Raw genomic sequence first — 17,488 nt, forward strand, 5'->3', positions numbered from 1 at the left:
CCAGATCAACAACTGAAACTGCCATTGCAAAATTATAACTGAGACAGTGAAAGAGGTCTGACCTAACCGACTCCATCTTGCTTCTAAGCTCCAAGCTGTCCTTGTTCGTTCCTGGGTGTAGGCTGATCTAACTTTGGGAGAAACTTAGTTTACAATTTAGAACAAAGATGATAACAGCCCTCTCCCAAAACAAATCCCCTTCTTTCCTGGGAACTAGACTGCCTTTGTAGGACTAACGAATTAGCCAAAAGATTAGAAATTATGGTTTAGGAGTCATACAGCTGGAGGCTACAAGATTCTGAATCTCCTCAAATTGCTCTTGGGGATAACGTGACTCTTACAAAGCCTAAGATCTGTGTTTGAGATATTTTGCAGACTCTGCACTCGATGGATCAGCTGGCACCACTCAGATCGATAAACTGGCTCATCTGATCTTGTAGCCCTCACCCAGGAACCGACTCAGTGCAAGACAGCTTCGACTCCCTGTGATTTCATCTCCGACCAAATCAGTCAGCATCCACAAATCATTGGCTGCCACCCACTCACCAAATTATCCTTAAAACGTCTGATCCTCAAATGCTCGGGGAGACTGATCTGAGTAATAACAAAACTCAGTTCTCCCTCACAGCCAGCTCTGTGTGAATTACTTTCTCTATCACAATTCCCCTGTCTTGATAAATCAGCTCTGTCTAGGGAGTGGGCAAGGTGAACCCACTGGGCAGTTACTCAACCACATACCAAGCGTCAGAGGCTGGACCTGGACCTGTGATACTATGCTCTAATAAGATACTGCTTTGGGGGCTACCACTGGGCTCAGTTCATCATCACCCATCTTGATCCATCTGACTTTTTTCAGGGGTGATAGCAGTAAACTGAATGGGAATATGATAGGAACCACCACTCCTGCATTCTTTAAATATTGAAAAATGGTATTAATTTCTGCAGTTCCACCCAGGATATAATATTGCTCTGATTTATTGTCTTGGCTTGGAGAAACAATCTCGGGGATGATAGGATTTTAGAATAGCAGAAGCCAAGTAGTTGCCTTAACCAATTGGCTCTTCCTACCATAAGGGTTCTTACTCACAGGTCAGTGAAACAATATGAGCATTCTTCCAATTGCAAAGAATATCAATCCCAGTTATGCCCAAGAGGACTGGGGAAATGATCACAGGTTGGGTCTCTGGACCCATTGTACATATTGCAACATAGATCTAGGCCAAGACTCCATGTGTCTCCTCTGTAATCATGGAGCCAAGAAAGCATTTTCAGATCCCCTGATATCAGCATCAGTTCAGATCCTATGTCCAAAAGCTCTCAAAAGTCTTCCTCTTTCTATAGCATACAATTACTCTGTTAAACAGCTACAGTTTACTTTGAGTTAGGATTGATATAAGTACATTGTATATGCTTGCAGTGACATTGAGGGGTCTTTCATTAGGCAGACACGGCCTCTCCAATTGGTGGTCTCTGATCAAAAGAATTAACTAAGCTGGAAACTGGACCAGAGATTGCAGGTTTCCAGTATGGTAGCTGATATCAGTTTTCTTCACAGCAACTCTTGATTTTTTTTTTTCTGATTGTATAAGCCAAGCAATGTGCTAGCTCACTCTTTATCTCATTCGCCCCAAGGAAAATATAGTGTATTAGACACTGCCACAGATACATGCAGGACTCAGTGCCCCAGATGCAACTCTGGTCTTTCTACCTGGCATGATAATTACATCCACCATGATACTGATGGTTAAATGTTACTACCCTGACCTCTGCTATTCTGGAATTCCATCATCACAATTGACACTATAGAACCCAGTTCCACACAGAACGGAGCCTTAGGCATCCAGTCGTTGGGGTGTACCACTCAGATCTCCTTTAAAGGAAGAAATTGCCATGAGGAATGTAGTTATCTGACAGCCTCCAGCTGCCTCAACTTTGAGGTCTTTCGCAGCATTCACTCAAAGGCCACATAGTCCTGGTCAAAGACTAAACATGGCAAAGTTTCTAGAGCTGGTCCATTCTTGCTCATCATAGGATTCCTGTAATGGGAAATCTTTCCCCAAGGGCTCCCCATCAGCCTAACCAAGACTTTCTCTGAGACTCTTAGTTATTATGATGCTACTTCCACCAGCACCAGGGTTCTTGTTGCTATCTGGCCGTTGAGTGATTCAGTCCCACTGAGCAATGTCAACCTGATTGTCTTTCTTTGTTTTTAAGAAACAGGGTCTTGCTCTGCTGCCCAGGCTGGAGCACAGTAGTGTGATCATAGCTCACTACAGCCTTCAACTCCTGGGCCTTAGCAATCCTCCTGCCTTAGCCTCCCAAGGAGCTATGGCTGCAGGTGTCCACCACCACTCATTGACAGCCACTTCCAGTACTCACTGTCTTGGACACAGACTTGAGTAAAAGTACAGGTAATTTATTTGGGAAATGATCTCAGGAAGCAGGTAATGAAGTAAGAGAGATAAATGAAAGGTTCTGTCTGGAAGTTCTGAAGGAGAAACTATCCCATGTCCCTCTCCCAGCTTGTAGTGGCTGCAGGCAATCCTTGGTGATCTTTGGCTTATGGATCCATCACTTCAATCTCTGCCTCTGTCTTCACATGGCTTCTCCCTGTGTATGTCTGTGTCTCTGTGTCCAAGTTTCCATCTTCCTTTAAGGCACCAGTTATTGGATTAGGGACCATTCTAATTCAGTATGGCCTTATCTTAACTTGATTACATCTGCAAAGACTCTATTTCCAAATAAAGTTACATTCTGAGGTTTCTGGTAGACATGGATTTGGGGAAACACTATTCAACCCAGTACAGGCTCCAAAGACAAATAACTAATTACATAGTTCTGTCCTTTTGGCCACATGGAAATGTGGCTTCAGGGACCAACAGAGTAATGGTTATTATACATATTATCTTGTTATAATAACTGTTATTATACACATTTATCATGATTTACATCACTGGATAACTGAACAGTCAAAGTGTTCTCCTAACATGTGCCAGAGCCAAAGTATAACGGTAAACCAGGCCAAGAGCATTCTTTAGTTCAGTGATTTCCAAACCCTTTACCCACAGAATCCTTTGTTCAAATGACATTTCATTAGGGGTGTTAAGACAAACATAATGGATAAAAACTGTTCTTGCAGAAACAGGGCCGACAGGACCAGAGGCTCCCCCTCCTGGGTCAGATTATGCAGTAAGGAGCTTCACAGAATATGACTGGAAATCCACATACCCACTTCTCTGTTTAATTCAGGAAGCAGTTGCTAAACACAACTAACAGAGCAAAGTAAGTACACAGGGCTAAGAGAAAAGGTAGAGAGAAGAACAAAATGAATTCAGGAAAGACTAGAAAGGAGATTGTTGTGGGCACTTTAAGTATTTGGATCCAAAAAGGAGAGGAAAAGTCTGAGAATACCAATCTGTGGCTTCCGGGTGATCCCAGAAGTAAAGGTAAAAGGATGAAGAGGAAAGGGAAGGAAGAAGCTACTTATACAATGATTTAAAGTGGTAGCTGATGTTTTATGGCTTGTTGGATGAAGCTCTAAAGTTTCCTGAGTCAACTTTGAGTCAATTAGCTACATAGGGCAAGCATGTTTACACTGAATGACTTAGAGATCTTCCCAAATAAGTAGATAAACAGAAGACTTTAGTCTCCAGCCTCATTAATCTAATACCTTTTGTGAGCACTTAGCTTGTATACAAAGCCAAATAAAAGCATTCTATCTAAATAAATCAATAATAATTTATATCTTCTGAGCTCTCCAAAGAGAAATGTTTATATGTGGAGAAAATAAATAAATAACATGACATTTAAAGGAATAAACGATTCTACCCCACAACACACAGGGCAAAGTGAGATACTAAGCCATTCAATGAGTCTTTAGTGTCTTTACCAAAGAGGGAAAGTATCTGTCAAGATGCCAATGGATTAGTTAAACTTTTCTAAGAAAACATTTTAATTTGTTGTCAGAAATAGTTTTATAGTCTAACTTATTGATTCTCACATGTTGAAACTAGCTGAGCCTAATAAGGAACTAAGTATAAGTCGGAAACCATTCGGCTATCAAAATACTGCTAAATAGTATTACAACAATTTCATGAAATGCCTGAATAAGATATTTCGTTCAGCAAATGCTATGCCACCAATACCACCTCAATGACTAATTTCTTTCAGTGCAAGGTTCTCCTTGTACAGGCGACTCTTAATCTTTTTTGGATCATGGATCCCTTGGAAGTCTAGTGAAGAAATCTCTTCAATGCATTTTTTAATGCATAGAATTATATGAACACCAATTATATTAAGACATAGTTATTAAAATAATTTTTAAAAAACAAATTTGTGATGAGATAATATATGTCTTCTTTATTAACACATTAGATAATAAAATCTAGGGGCAGTTTATCTAACTATCATAATTTCACATAGTGATGGGCATAGGTGGTTTTTGTTTTTAGGGTTTTGCTTTTTTTCTTTTTTTTTTTTTTTTTGAGACCACGTCTCGCTCTGTCGCCCCGGCTGGAGTGCAGTGGCACGATCTCAGCTCACTGCAACCTCTGCCTCCCGGGTTCAAGTGATTCTCCTGCCTCAGCCTCACGAGTAGGTGGGATTACAGGCGTGCACCACCACATCGGACTAATTTTTGTGTTTTTAGAAGAGACGGGGTTTCACCATGTTGGCCAGTCTGGGCTCCAACTTCTGACCTCAAGTTATCCACCTGCCTTGGCCTCCCGAAGTGCTGGGTTTACAGGCGTGAGCCACTGCGCCCAGCCTGAGCATAGATAGTATTTTGTGAGATTTGTCAGTAACTAATATGATTTGAATATATCTGTGATTTCTATTGGTGACAGTCATAGGTACTGCTAGTACCACTGTGATGTGTTTTTTATATTCATAACTGAAGCAAATGTTCATTTTAAGTTGGAAATGAATGAAAATAAAAATGCAATTTTTTCCATCCACATACTTAGACCCCCAGTTTCTCACTCCCTCCATGAGGCTCTCTTTGATTTCTAAAGTTCTCCTTTTCTCAATGGCCACAAGGGGCAAGAGGCCTGGATGAAGAAATACCCTCAGAAACTCCCACTCTTCTGGTTCCTGCTGAAGACTCCACTAATAAAAGTTATTCATACCTACCTCCACCATCTTGGCTGGGAAGTCAAGGTATAGCAGAAGACTGAGTGTCTGGGCTACCCTGCCTGGGACCTGGGGAAGGGGGCTGTTGACACCAATATCAGAGATTCAAAGTAACAGAGATGGAAGGGAGGGTAGAATGTATCTGGTGTCTGTTAGAAAAGCACAGCGCAGGGCAGTAGTGAAGAAAGGGGCTTCATAGGCGCTGCAACTGACCAAACCACTGCCGTCTCCCAAGTGGTGCAAGCACTGCAGTGGCCTGAATGCTTTTGTCCCCACAAAATGCCTATGTTGAAGCTTTATCCCTACTGTGATGGTGTTAGGAGGTGGGACTTTTAGAAGAGATTAGGTCATGAGTGTGAAGTCGTCATGAATGGCATTAGTGCCCCTATTAAAGGGACCCCAGAGATCTTTCTTGCTCTCTTTCCTCCATATGAGGATACAGGAAGAAGATAGCAGCCCGCAACCCAGAAGAGGGCCCTCACCAGAACCTACCATGCTGGCACCCAGACCTCAGACTTCCAGCCTCCAGAAATGTGAGAAATAAGTTTCTGTTGTTTATAAGTCATGCAGTCTACTATAGTTTGTTATAGCAGCGCGAACGAACTAAGTCAGGTACCCCAGGGTGTTTCATGTGCTGTGTCAAGGGGCCAGACATGTGACTTGTTCAATGTCTCACTTATGGGGGGCCACTTTGTGCTAGGCACTGTGCAAGATGCTGAGAGTAGACACCTTGGCTCTCATGGATCGGGAGCCTGGCACCTTCACTGCTGTCTGGTAACTGCATGAAATGCCCAGAGCCCCTCTGTCTGATAAATAAAAAAAAGAATAAAGAAGCCAGACAGTCCACAGCAGGGTGCGGTGACTGATGCCTGTAATCCCAGCACTTTCAGAGGCCGAGGTGAGCAGATCACTTGAGGTCAGGAGTTTGAGACCAGCCTGGCCAACATGGTAAAACCCTGTCTATACTAAAAATACAAAAATTAGCTGGGTGTAGTGGTGCACGCCTGTAGTCCCAGCTACTCGGGAGGGTGAGGCAGGAGAATCGCTTGAACCTGGGAGGTGGAGGTTGCAGTGAGCCAAGATCATGCCACTGCACTCCAGCCTGGGCAACAGAGCAAGACTCCATCTCAAAACAAAAAACAAAAGAAAAAGAAAAAAATAGAGAATAAAGAAGACACAGTTGTTCCTAGAATAACTTCCATTTACTTTCAGCCAACTGGGAACAAATAAAATTCAGGCCAAATTATTTTTGTCATTTAGCTGCCAAGACAGACAGCACTGCCATACATAACTCCAAAAATGTGTTGTTTTCGTCCCTGTGTGTCACACTGCTAGCAGCAGAGAGGGCTTCCCTCACAGCTTATTCTGTTATCTAGAACCAAAGATTCCAGGGCTACAAGTGATCTTTAAAAAATCATCTAGTTGGCTGGGCGCGGTGGCTCACGCCTGTAATCCCAGCACTTTGGGAGGCTGAGGCGGGCCGATCACCCAAGGTCAGGAGTTCAAGACCAGCCTGCCCAACATGGTAAAACCCCATCTCTACTAAAAGTACAAAAAAATTAGCCAGTCGTGATGGCGGGTGCCTGTAATCCCAGCTACTTGGGAGGCTGAGGCAGGAGAATTGGTTGAACCCAGGAGGTGGAGGTTGCAGTGAGCCGAAATCACACCACTGCACACCAGCCTGGGCAATAAGAGCAAAACTCCATCTCAAAAAAAAAAAGAAAAAAAAATCATCTAGTCCTACCCCCTAACTTTCAGAAGAGAAAACCAAATCCAAAAAGGTTAAATGAATTGCTAGAAGTTGAATCTGTAGCTAGGAACTAGAATGCAAGTGCCCAGACCTTGTTGTAGTCCTGATGTTATATCGTCGATGGGATCGCTATGCTACTTTAAGCATTAAAAGCCTTCACACATGCACTGAATGGATCCATCTATATATGGGAACTGACTTACACATGTTTTTACTCAAGAGATTGTTGTTTCCCACTATCCTTTATAACAACTATTCCATGACAACTAAAGAATTGATGATAGATATACAAGATAGAGTGAATGTGATGGTTAATTTTTTTTTTCTTTTTTTCCAAGACAGAGTCTTACTTTGTCACCCAGGCTGGAGTGTAGTAGCATGATCTCAGCTCACTGTAACCTCCACTTCCCAGGTTCAAGCAATTCTCCTGCCTCAGCCTCCCAAGCAGCTGGGACCACAGGCGTGCACCAACACGGCAGGCTAATTTTTTTTATTTTTAATAGAAACGGGGTTTCACCATGTCGGCCGGGCTGGTCTTGGACTCTTGGCCTCATGTGATCCGCCTGCCTCGGCCTCCCAAGGTACTAGGATTACAGGCGTGAGCTACGGCGCCCAGCCTAAATGTGATGGTTAATTTTATGTATCAACTTTACTGGGTCATAGGGTGTCCAGATATTTGGTCAAACATTATTCTGGGTGTTTATGTGAGAGTGTTTTTTGGTGAGATTAACATTTAAATTGATAGGCTAAGGAAAAATTACCCTCCCTAATGTGAGTGAGCCTCACCTAATCAGTTAAAGGGCCTGATCAGAATAAGAAGGCTGACCCTCCCCCAAGTAAAATAATTATTTCCGCCTGGCAATCTTCAACATGGGACACTGGCTTTGTTTCTGTTTTGTTTTGTTTTTTTTAGATGGAGTTTCCCTCTTGTCGCCTAGGCTGGAGTACAATGGCATGATCTCCACTCACTGCAACCTCCGCCTCCAGGGTTCAAGTAATTCTCCTACCTCAGTATCTTGAGTAGCTGGGATTACAGGTGCACACCACCACGCCCAGCTAATTTTTGAATTTTTAGTAGAAACGGGGTTTCACCATGCTGGCCAGGATGGTCCTAAACTCCTGACCTCAGGTGATCTGCCTGCCTTGGCCTCCCAAAGTGCTGGGATTACAGGCATAAACCACCATGCCTGGCTGACACTGGCTTTTCTCCTGCCTTAAGACTCAAACTCAAACTCCTGGATGTTGAGCTTGCTGACCTTTAGACCAGAATTACACCATCAGCTCTCCTGGTTCTCAGGACTTTAGGTTTGGGCTGAAACTAAAGCATTGGCTCTCCTTGGTGTCTGAAAAATGTCCTCCCTTATGACTTTCTCCCTCACCTTCTTCATTCACCTCTACTCTCAGATATCACCTTGGCTGACTGACCTCCCCCCTCCAAGATCTTGGGATTTACCAGCCTCCATAATTGCATAGGCCAACTTCTTATAACTAATGTTTCTCTAAAGATTGCTGACTGAAACAGTGACATAGTCATGTACAGTCTTATGTTCTAATATAGTCTTCCTATTAGAGATAAAATTAAAAAAAAAATTCTGACTCTCCTGTGTTTCAAAATGCACCTTGATTTTTCGTTTTCTTTCTTTCTTTTTTTTTTTTTTTTAAGATATTGTCTCACTCTGTCACCCAGGCTGGAGTGCAGTAGCACACTCACAGCTCACCACAGCCCCGGCATCCAAGGCTCAAACAATCCTCCAACCTCAGCCTCCTGAGTAGCTGGGACCACAGGAAGGCACCACCATGCTCAGCTAATTTATTTATTTTTTGTAGAGATAGAGTCTCCCTATGTCGCCCAGGCTGGTCTTGAACTCCTGGACTCAAACAATCCTCCTGCCTCGGCCTATCAAGGTGCTGGGATGACAGGCATGAGCCACTGCGCCTGGCCCAAAAGGCACTTTCAAAGTAATTTTATTAGATTTTTCCAGCTGCTAATACAAATCATTTGGTAGCACCACCATAGATCAGACACATTAAAAAACAAAGAATAAGTGTGAAATCCCAAAAGTGATCACCAATATGAACACTACAATATTCTAGTTGTTTTCTGTTGAATTAGGAGATTGAGTTCCTGCACTGGTAAATTTTATTACTAGATCGTAAGTCCTCTGGGAAAGCAGGTCAGCTTAGGGTATGGGAAGAGAAATCAGAGTCTGATAAAAATAGCAATAATCAGCATTTGTTTGGTGTCTACTGTATGCCAGGCACTTTGCAATTATTCATTCATCCAACAGATATTATTGAGCACTTTTTATGTTCCTGACATTGTTCAAGGCTCTGGAGATACAGCCATGTAAAAACAGATTTGACTTCCTGTTCTCATGGAACTTACAGTTTAGAGAAGGGAGACAGACAAGTAACAAATGTTATAGAGAAAAATTAAGTAAGGTAGTGCCAGGTAAAATAAGTTCTAATTTTCGTCAGAGTTGTCAGGGAAGGTATTACCAAAGCCAAGGTGACATTTGAGAGTAGAGCTAACCAGATGTGGTGGCTCATGCCTGTAATCCCACTGTTTTGGGAGGCTGAGGCAGGCAGATTGCTTGAGCGCAGGAGTTTGAGATCAGCCTAGGTAACATAGTGAGACTCTATTTCTACAAAAAATACAAAAAATTAGCTGGGCATGGTGGTGTGCACCTGTAGTCCCAGCTACTCAGGAGGCTGAGGTGGGAGGATCACCTGAGCTCCGAAGGTCGAGGCTGCAGTGAACTGAATTGTGCCAAAACACTCTAGCCTGGGCAAGAGTGAGACCCTGTCTCAAAAGAGAGAGAGAGAGAAGAGAGCTGAATGAAGGAGGTGAGAAAACAAATTTCATATGGGGGAACATTTTTCAGAGATGGGAGCAAGCAAGTACAAGGGACCTACAGCAGATGGATGTTTGTGTGCTCAAAGAACAGCAAGGAAGCTAGGAGGGCTGGAGCAGAGTTCAGCAAGGAGACAAGTCATAGAAGAAGATGGGTTATAGAAATAGCAATGGACCAGATTACGCAGTTGTAAGCATCTTTGAGACAGAGAGTAATGTTAACATAAATGAGATAACTGGGATTCAGAGAGGTTTCCAATTTTCCCACCATAACTCAGCCTGTTGGAACCTGGCTTAGACCTAGGTATATGAGTCTAGAGCTCTTTTTTTCTTTTCTTTCTTTTTTTTTAGACGGTGTCTCTGTTGCCTGGCTGGAGTACAGTGGCGCGATCTTGGCTCACTGCAACCTCTGCCTCCCAGATTCAAGTGATTCTCCTGCCTCAGCCTCCTGAGTAGCTGGGATTACAGGCACCCGCCACCACGCCCAGCTAATTTTTGTATTTTTAGTAGAGATGAGCTCTTAATCTTCCCACTTCATTATGTTATCTTTCTCCAGAAAAAGCTTAAATCCTCTCTGATGGTTTTGTATATCCCTAGTATAGTGCTTACAGTAAATATTTGCCTTTTCTTTTTTACTAGCCAACATCACGTATCCTTCCTTTGTGGCGAGAAATCCCCATTGTGTCGGTCTCGGTTTGTCACAGTGAAATCATGTGGTTTCATATTCCTTCTTCCCAGTCTAGGCAGTTAGGGTGAGGGCATGGGATCTGAGTCAACTCGATGCCCCTTTCCTAGACTTTGAAACTTGAGAATGTAGTGCAAAGATGCAGGGTCAGGTGGCCACATGAGTCATCTGGCAATGCTGGTGGAGAGCATCTAGCAGGGCAGTGGCAGCAGTGGCACCCTGACCGGAAGTGCCTGCAGTATGACCTTGGATGTATTCCTAGAATCCTCCGCTTTTCTTGGCCTGGTTTCCATCATTGCCAAATATTCTGTGACCCAAAAATGTTGAGGGAGCACCTTCAGCTCCAATTATGTACTCTTGCTGAGAAAAATTGTGTAAGACTTTGGAATGTGGAAAAAAAGATTACTTTTTTCTCTGAAGATTTATTTTCTTTTCTAGAATGTTCTATATAGCATACTCTTCCCATGATATTGCTACCTTTTATTGTATTTCAACTATTTTACAACTCTATAATTTGTAGAAAGCCAAAAATAATACAAATGTTTCTTGTCCATACAAATGCAAATTAGTTGTATTGGAATGCAATTGATTATCACCTGTGGATAGATCAATGTTATATATGCCTTCAAATTCATGTAAGCTTTTTTTTTTTTTTTTTGAGACACCATCTGGCTGTCACCCAGGCTGGAGTGCAGTGGCCTAGTCACAGCTCACTGCAGCTTCAACTTCCCTGGCTCAAGTGATCCTCCCTCCTCACCCTACAGGCATGCACCACCGTGCCCAGGTAATTTTTTCTATTTTCTGTAGACACAGAGTGTGACTATGTTGCCTAAGCTGGCTCAAGCAATCCTCCCACCTCTGCCTCCCAAAGTGCTGGGATTACAAGCCACTGCTCCCAGCACATTTTAGTATTTTTTATCTTCTTACATATGTGTATAGTACTTTAAATTCTCCTTTCAACCTGTTGTAAGTTTTTACTGGTTCTCTCAATAGTTAATGATTTAAATAAAATCTATGCCAAGTCACATTTACTTATTCATTTAAGCATTCTTTATCTGCTTATATGTATGTATGCAGTACTTTGAATTCTTTCAACCAGTAACATTTTATGGGTTCCCTCAACAATTAGTGAGTTAACTAAAATTTGTTACATGTATTCATTTTATATTTATATCAGATGCATGATATAAACATTCACCTTTTAAAAATATTAGCCTTTTAAATCATTATATAAAGAAGATGCCTGCACTCACATGTTTATTTCAGCACTGGTCTCAATAGCAAAGTCATGGAATCAACTTAAGTGTCTATCAATGGAAGACTGGATAAAGGAAATGTGGTATATATACATCATGGAATATTATGCAGTCATAAAAAAGAATGAAGTCATGTTCTTTGCAGCAACCTGAATGGAGCTAGAGGTCATTATCCTGAGTGAAATAACTCAGAAACAGAAAATCAAATACCACATGTTCTCATTTATAAGTGGGAACTAAACAACAGGTACACATGGCCATAAAGATGGAAATAATAGACACTGGGGACTGCAAAGATGAGGAGAAGGGGAGAAGGATAAATGTCAAAAAACATTATAACCTATTGAGTACAATGTTCACTATTTAGGTGATGGGTACCCTAGAAGCCTAAACCTCACCATTACACAATGTATCCATGTAACAAACCTGCACATGCACCTCCTGAATCTTAAAATAATAATAATAATAATGTAAAAATAAATTTTTAAAAATTAGCCTTTAACAATAATGAACAGGAAAAAAAATCACATCATGGTTGTCTTTAGCTCAGAGGGCTCCCCTCTTACCTCCACCCACCACACACAGCCATGTACTTCATGGAACAGGAGACAAGGGCTCACCTTAGTTCTGGCCTTAACCAATTTGCTAATTCACATAGCCTCCATGGGCTTCAGTTCGCTCATCTTCAAAATGAAGAGGATGGCTTCAACACTATTTACTATTTGTATTAGTCCATTCTCACACTGCTATAAAGAAATACCTGAGGCTGGGCGCGGTGGCTCACGCCTGTAATCCCAGTACTTTGGGAGGCCAAGGCAGGTGGATCACCTGAGGTCAGGAGTTCGAGCCCAGCCTGGCCAGCATGGTGAAATCCCATCTCTACTAAGAATACAAAAATTAACCAGGCATGTTGGCATGTGCCTGTAATCCCAGCTACTCAAGAGGCTGAGGCAGGAGAATCGCTTGAACCTGGGAGGCAGAGGTTGCAGTGAGCCGAGATCATGCCATTGCACTCCAGCCTGGGCAACATGAGTGAAACTCTGTCTCAGAAAAAAAAAGAAAAAGAAAAAGAAAAAGAAACACCTGAAACTGGGTAATTTATTTTAAAAAAAACAAAAAAAAAAAAGAAGGTTAATTGGCTCACAGTTCTGCAGGCTGTACAGGTTCCGGGGAGGCCTCCGGAAACTTGCAATCATGGTGGAAGGCAAAGGGGAAGCAGCCAATGTCTTACACAGCCAGAACAGGAGGAAGGCAGGGGAGGTGACACATTCTGTAAAACAACCAGCTCCTAAGAGCACTTACTCACCATCACAAGAGCAGCACCGAAGGGGAAATTTGCCCCCATCATCCAATCACCTCCCACCAGGCCCCACCTCCAACACTGAGGATTACAATTCAACAAGAGATTTGGATGGGGACACAGATTCAAACCACATCACTATTCAACTCAGCTCTGCTTCCTTCTGATTTACTGTGTTACCTACCCTATGTCCTTTCCCCACACTATCCCTTGTGAGCTTCTCTTTCCTTTTTCCTGATACTCCTGTGTTTACTTCTCTTTATTTCACCTTCCAACATACCATGTCCTATTTTCCTACTCTTACTTTCTCAACGTTTAGCTCCTCTGTATTCAGCTTCCTGTCTCCCCACCTCCCAAAACACACACACACAACACACACACACACACACGAATACAGACGTCTTTGTGGGAATCAAACGACTATAAAAAAAACTTGTACTTATTATAGGATTACATGGAAAAAACAAGTAATTTCCACTCAGATTTGCCTTCAATCCCTCCAGAGAAACTACCTCAAAACAAAATAAACAAGTGCTTTACTAAAAAACAAACTAGTAGAACAAACAAACCACTTTGATCTCACTGTTCAGTTTAACCCAGAGGTAGCTAATAGGACAAGTAATGTGCTTTCTTTTCATTCCTCCATGATTTCTCTTGCCAGAAGCACATTCAGACCCTCAGCCTTCCCCAGAGAGGCACATCTGTGCTTACTTTTTGTTTTCCGTGGATGCTATGGTTTGAATGTTCCTCCTTCAAAATTTATGTTGAAACTTAACCCCCATCATGGTAGTATTGAGAGGTGGGGTTTTGGGGGAGGTGATTAAATCATGAGAGTTCCATCCCTGTAAATGGACTAATGCCTTATAATATGGCTAAAGGCCCCATTTTGCCTTCCACCTTCTGCCATCTGAGGACATAACAAGAAGGCCCTCACCAGACACCAGATGCCAGCACCTCGTTCTTGACTTCCCAAGCTCCAGAACTATGAGAAATAATTCTCAATTGTTCATGAATTATCCAGTCTGTGGCATTTTGTTATAGCAGCACAAATGGCTACAGAAGACCACTCAGGCCTGTGTGGTAAGACTCAGGGTGTTTTATTATTTCCTTGTGCTTCCCACAACACAGCAAGCATCTGCAAAGTCAGCCTCCCTTACAGAATCTGCTGTTACGAAATGCTTTTATGTATATTTTTTTACTCAGTTTAGTTAAGAGTTCAGATGATAACTTGTCTACCCAAAGTAATGACTCAGTAAGAAAGCCAAATTAGATTCTCCCAAGAGTTGTTACCCACATTGTTGGTCAATGTGATGTGATTTCTAAGGTTTCTTACAGCTCATAAAATGTCTTGGGGTGTTAGGAGGTTGTAGGAATTGTGTCAAACAAAGAAGGCAAGAGAAACTTCCAGGCCAAAGAAATGCATGTGCAAAGCATGGACTCTTCAAACGGCCCCAGAATTCTGGGGATGGGGATTAAGTAGTTCAATGTGGCAGCAGCAAGGGGACTGTGTAGGATGGAGGACAGGAGGAAGATAAACGCTTAGGAGGGGACAAGTCTTTAAAGATAAGAGAAAGCTAGACTGCAAGGGCCAATCTACCCCTGCACTGTCAGGGAGCTCACAAAAGGAGGCTTCTGTCCAATCTGCTGCTTTATAATTTAACGAAACATTGAGATGTGACTATTTCTCCTTTGAGCTACCCATTTAAACTAATAGCAGACAAATACTAAGAAGTCATTTGACCCTAATTGCTGAAAACTACAATTATAGAAAATGGATGTGTGGTTGGGACCTTTCATTTGTCTTTCCCCATGAAAATATGTGGGAGTGAGAATCTTTTCTTCCCCATATTCCACTTCCTCCCAGCACCTAGAAGTCATTGAGCAATCATCATCAGAAATAAACATGCATAATTGCAATAACCTTTAAATACTTTATGGTGTATTAATAACTCAAGAATTTGGGTTTTAGAACATGGTCATTCCCCATCAAAGAATTTCAAATTTGTATTTACTGTGATCAGTTTTGGCGTCTTGTGGTACTTACGGACAGGTGATGTCTTAGTCACCTTGGTAAATGGCTATTACTGGGCTGTCTGCAGGGCATGCCTCCCCATGCCTGGTGAACTTCTGATGAGTGGAGCCTTACAGGAGGGACTGCCATTCTGATAAACCCACATGTTTGCCCAAATCTGAGATCTGTTGCTCCAAAGCAGGACAAGCCCTGAACAAACACAAGGCAGCAGGTTTGCCTTTGGCCCTCTCCCAGCTCATGCACACTTTCATTTTGTTCTGTCTTCCCCATGAGATGCACCAGGTGTCTTAGTCAGCTCAGGCTGCCATAATAAAACATCATATATTGGGTAGCTTAAACAATAGGAATTTATTTCTCACAGTTCTGGAGGCTGGAAAGTCCAAGATTGAGGCACAAGCAAAGTTGGTGTCTGGTGAGGGGTCTCTGACCTTGGGTTGCAGATGGCCACCTTCTCTCTGTGCCCTTATATGGCCTTTCCTTTGTGCTCAAGTGGAATAAGAAAAAAAAAAAGTCTTCTTCTTAATAGGGCCCCACCTTCATGACCTACTCTAAACCTAATTGCCTCCCAAGGTCCCTATCTTCAAATACTATCACATTGGCAGGTAAGTCTTCAACATATGAATTCTGAGGGGACACAAACATTCAGTTCGTAACATTCTGCCCCGGACTGTGAAAATTTATATCCTTCTAGTGTGCAAAATACATTCATTCTATCCTAATAGCCCCAAAAGCCTTAACTCATTCCAGCATCAAGTCTAAAGTCCAAAGATAAGGTCTCACTCATATATGACATATCTGACTTAAGTGGTATTTAGTTTCACCACACAAGCTATTTTCTTCCTAAATACAATGGTGGGACAGGCATGGGATAGATATTTTCCTTCCAAAAGGGAGAAGCCAGAAGATGGAAGACAAGTCCCAAGAAAATCTAAAACCTAGCAAGGTGAATTCCATCAGATTTTAAGGCTCAAGAATAATTCTCTTTGGTCCCATGCTCTGCCTTCTGTGCCCAGTAGGGTAGCACTCCCACCTTCAGGACCCACTGAAAAAGTAATGCACCCAAGGCCAGGCACAGTGACTCAAGTCTGTAATCCCAGCACTTTGGGAGGCTGAGGCAGGCAGATCATTTGAGCCCAGGAGTTCAAGACCAATCTAGGCAACATGGTGAAACCCCATCTCTACAAAAAACAAAACAAAATAAAGCCAAAAAGTACAAAAATTAGCCAGGCGTGGTGGTGCACACCTGCAGTCCCAGCTACCCTGGAGGCTAAGATGGGAGGATGGCTTAAGCCCAGGAAACAGAGGTGCAGTGAGCCAAGATTGCACTCCTGCACACCAACCTAGGTGACAGAACCAAACCCTGTCTCAAAAAAAAAAAAAAAAAAAGTAATGTACCTGAGACTCTGAGTTGCCCTGCTCCCAAGGTTACACTTTGTGGGCTCACTCCTAAGGCACTGAGTAGGGCTTTTCTCACCTTCTAAAACAAGAGGGGTGGTCACACTCTTTGAAACCAAAGAGGAGATAGCCTTATCCCCTAGGTCTGTGGTAGGAGTGACAGCCCTGATGATCTCTGAGTCACATTTGAAGTCATTCTTCCTTTTCCTTGAAGAATAGCATGCATTCACAGCCAAATAGCTATACAGTCCTTTTCACAGAATCCAAGAATTCCAACAGCCTTCCTTCATTTTGTTACATCTCCATCCCCTTCAGTTCAAACTGGCAGTGTTTCTGCTCATATCATCCCATAAACTCTTTCTCAAACCATAATCCAGCCATACCCTTGGCATACTCTTCAGAACATGCTTTCTCGGTTTCTTGCAATATGAATAGGCTGATTGTTTTCCAAACCTTAAAGCTCTGGTTCATTTTTGCTTAACAATTTCTTCTTCATTCATCTCTCTTCTCTCACATTTGACAGAGTCTTGCTCTGTAGCCCAGGCTGGAGTGCAGTGGCATGATCTCAGCTCACTGTAACCTCCACCTCCTGGGTTCAAGTGATTCTCCTGCCTCAGCTTCTCAAGTAGCTGGGATTACAAGCATGCACCACCACACCTGGCTAATTTTTGTATTTTCAGTAGAGACAGGATTTTGCCATATTGGCCAGACTGGTCTTGAACTCCTGGCCTCAAGTGACCTACCTGCCTCTGCCTCCCAAAGTGCTGGGATTACAGGTGTGAGCCACTGTGCCCAGCCCACACATTTTTCTATAAGCACTCAGGAGGGGCGAAGATGCTCCTTCAACACTTTGCTTAAGAATTTCCTCTGCTAAATATGCAATTTCATTGCTCACAAGTTCTACCTTCCACAAAACACCTGAACACCATTCAGCCAAGTTCTTTGCCACTTTATAACAAGAATTTCCTTCCTTCCAGTTTCCAATAACATGATCCTAATTTCCATCGGAGACCTCATCAAAATCTCTTTTTATATCCATATTTCTAGCATGCACCTGAAAACTCTTTCAGCCTCTACCCGTTACTC

The 17,488-nt window shown here is 42.5% G+C and overlaps 2 long non-coding RNA genes across 2 annotated transcripts in view; one reads left to right on the plus strand and one right to left on the minus strand.

The window, feature by feature from the left end:
* The window catches only part of LOC129533113 (uncharacterized), a 77,633-nt gene that overhangs the window by 30,703 nt on the left and 29,442 nt on the right, over window positions 1–17,488 (minus strand). The window lies entirely within an intron of this gene.
* On the plus strand, window positions 1,867–11,203 carry LOC109026674 (uncharacterized). Its single transcript, XR_002005735.4, has 5 exons — window positions 1,867–2,411; window positions 3,140–3,282; window positions 5,038–5,157; window positions 5,573–5,663; window positions 11,081–11,203. It is a non-coding gene; the product is annotated as an uncharacterized lncRNA (long non-coding RNA).

This window comes from Gorilla gorilla, chromosome 3 (genome assembly GCF_029281585.2).
Source record: "Gorilla gorilla gorilla isolate KB3781 chromosome 3, NHGRI_mGorGor1-v2.1_pri, whole genome shotgun sequence".
NCBI classification, from domain to species: Eukaryota; Metazoa; Chordata; class Mammalia; order Primates; family Hominidae; genus Gorilla; species Gorilla gorilla.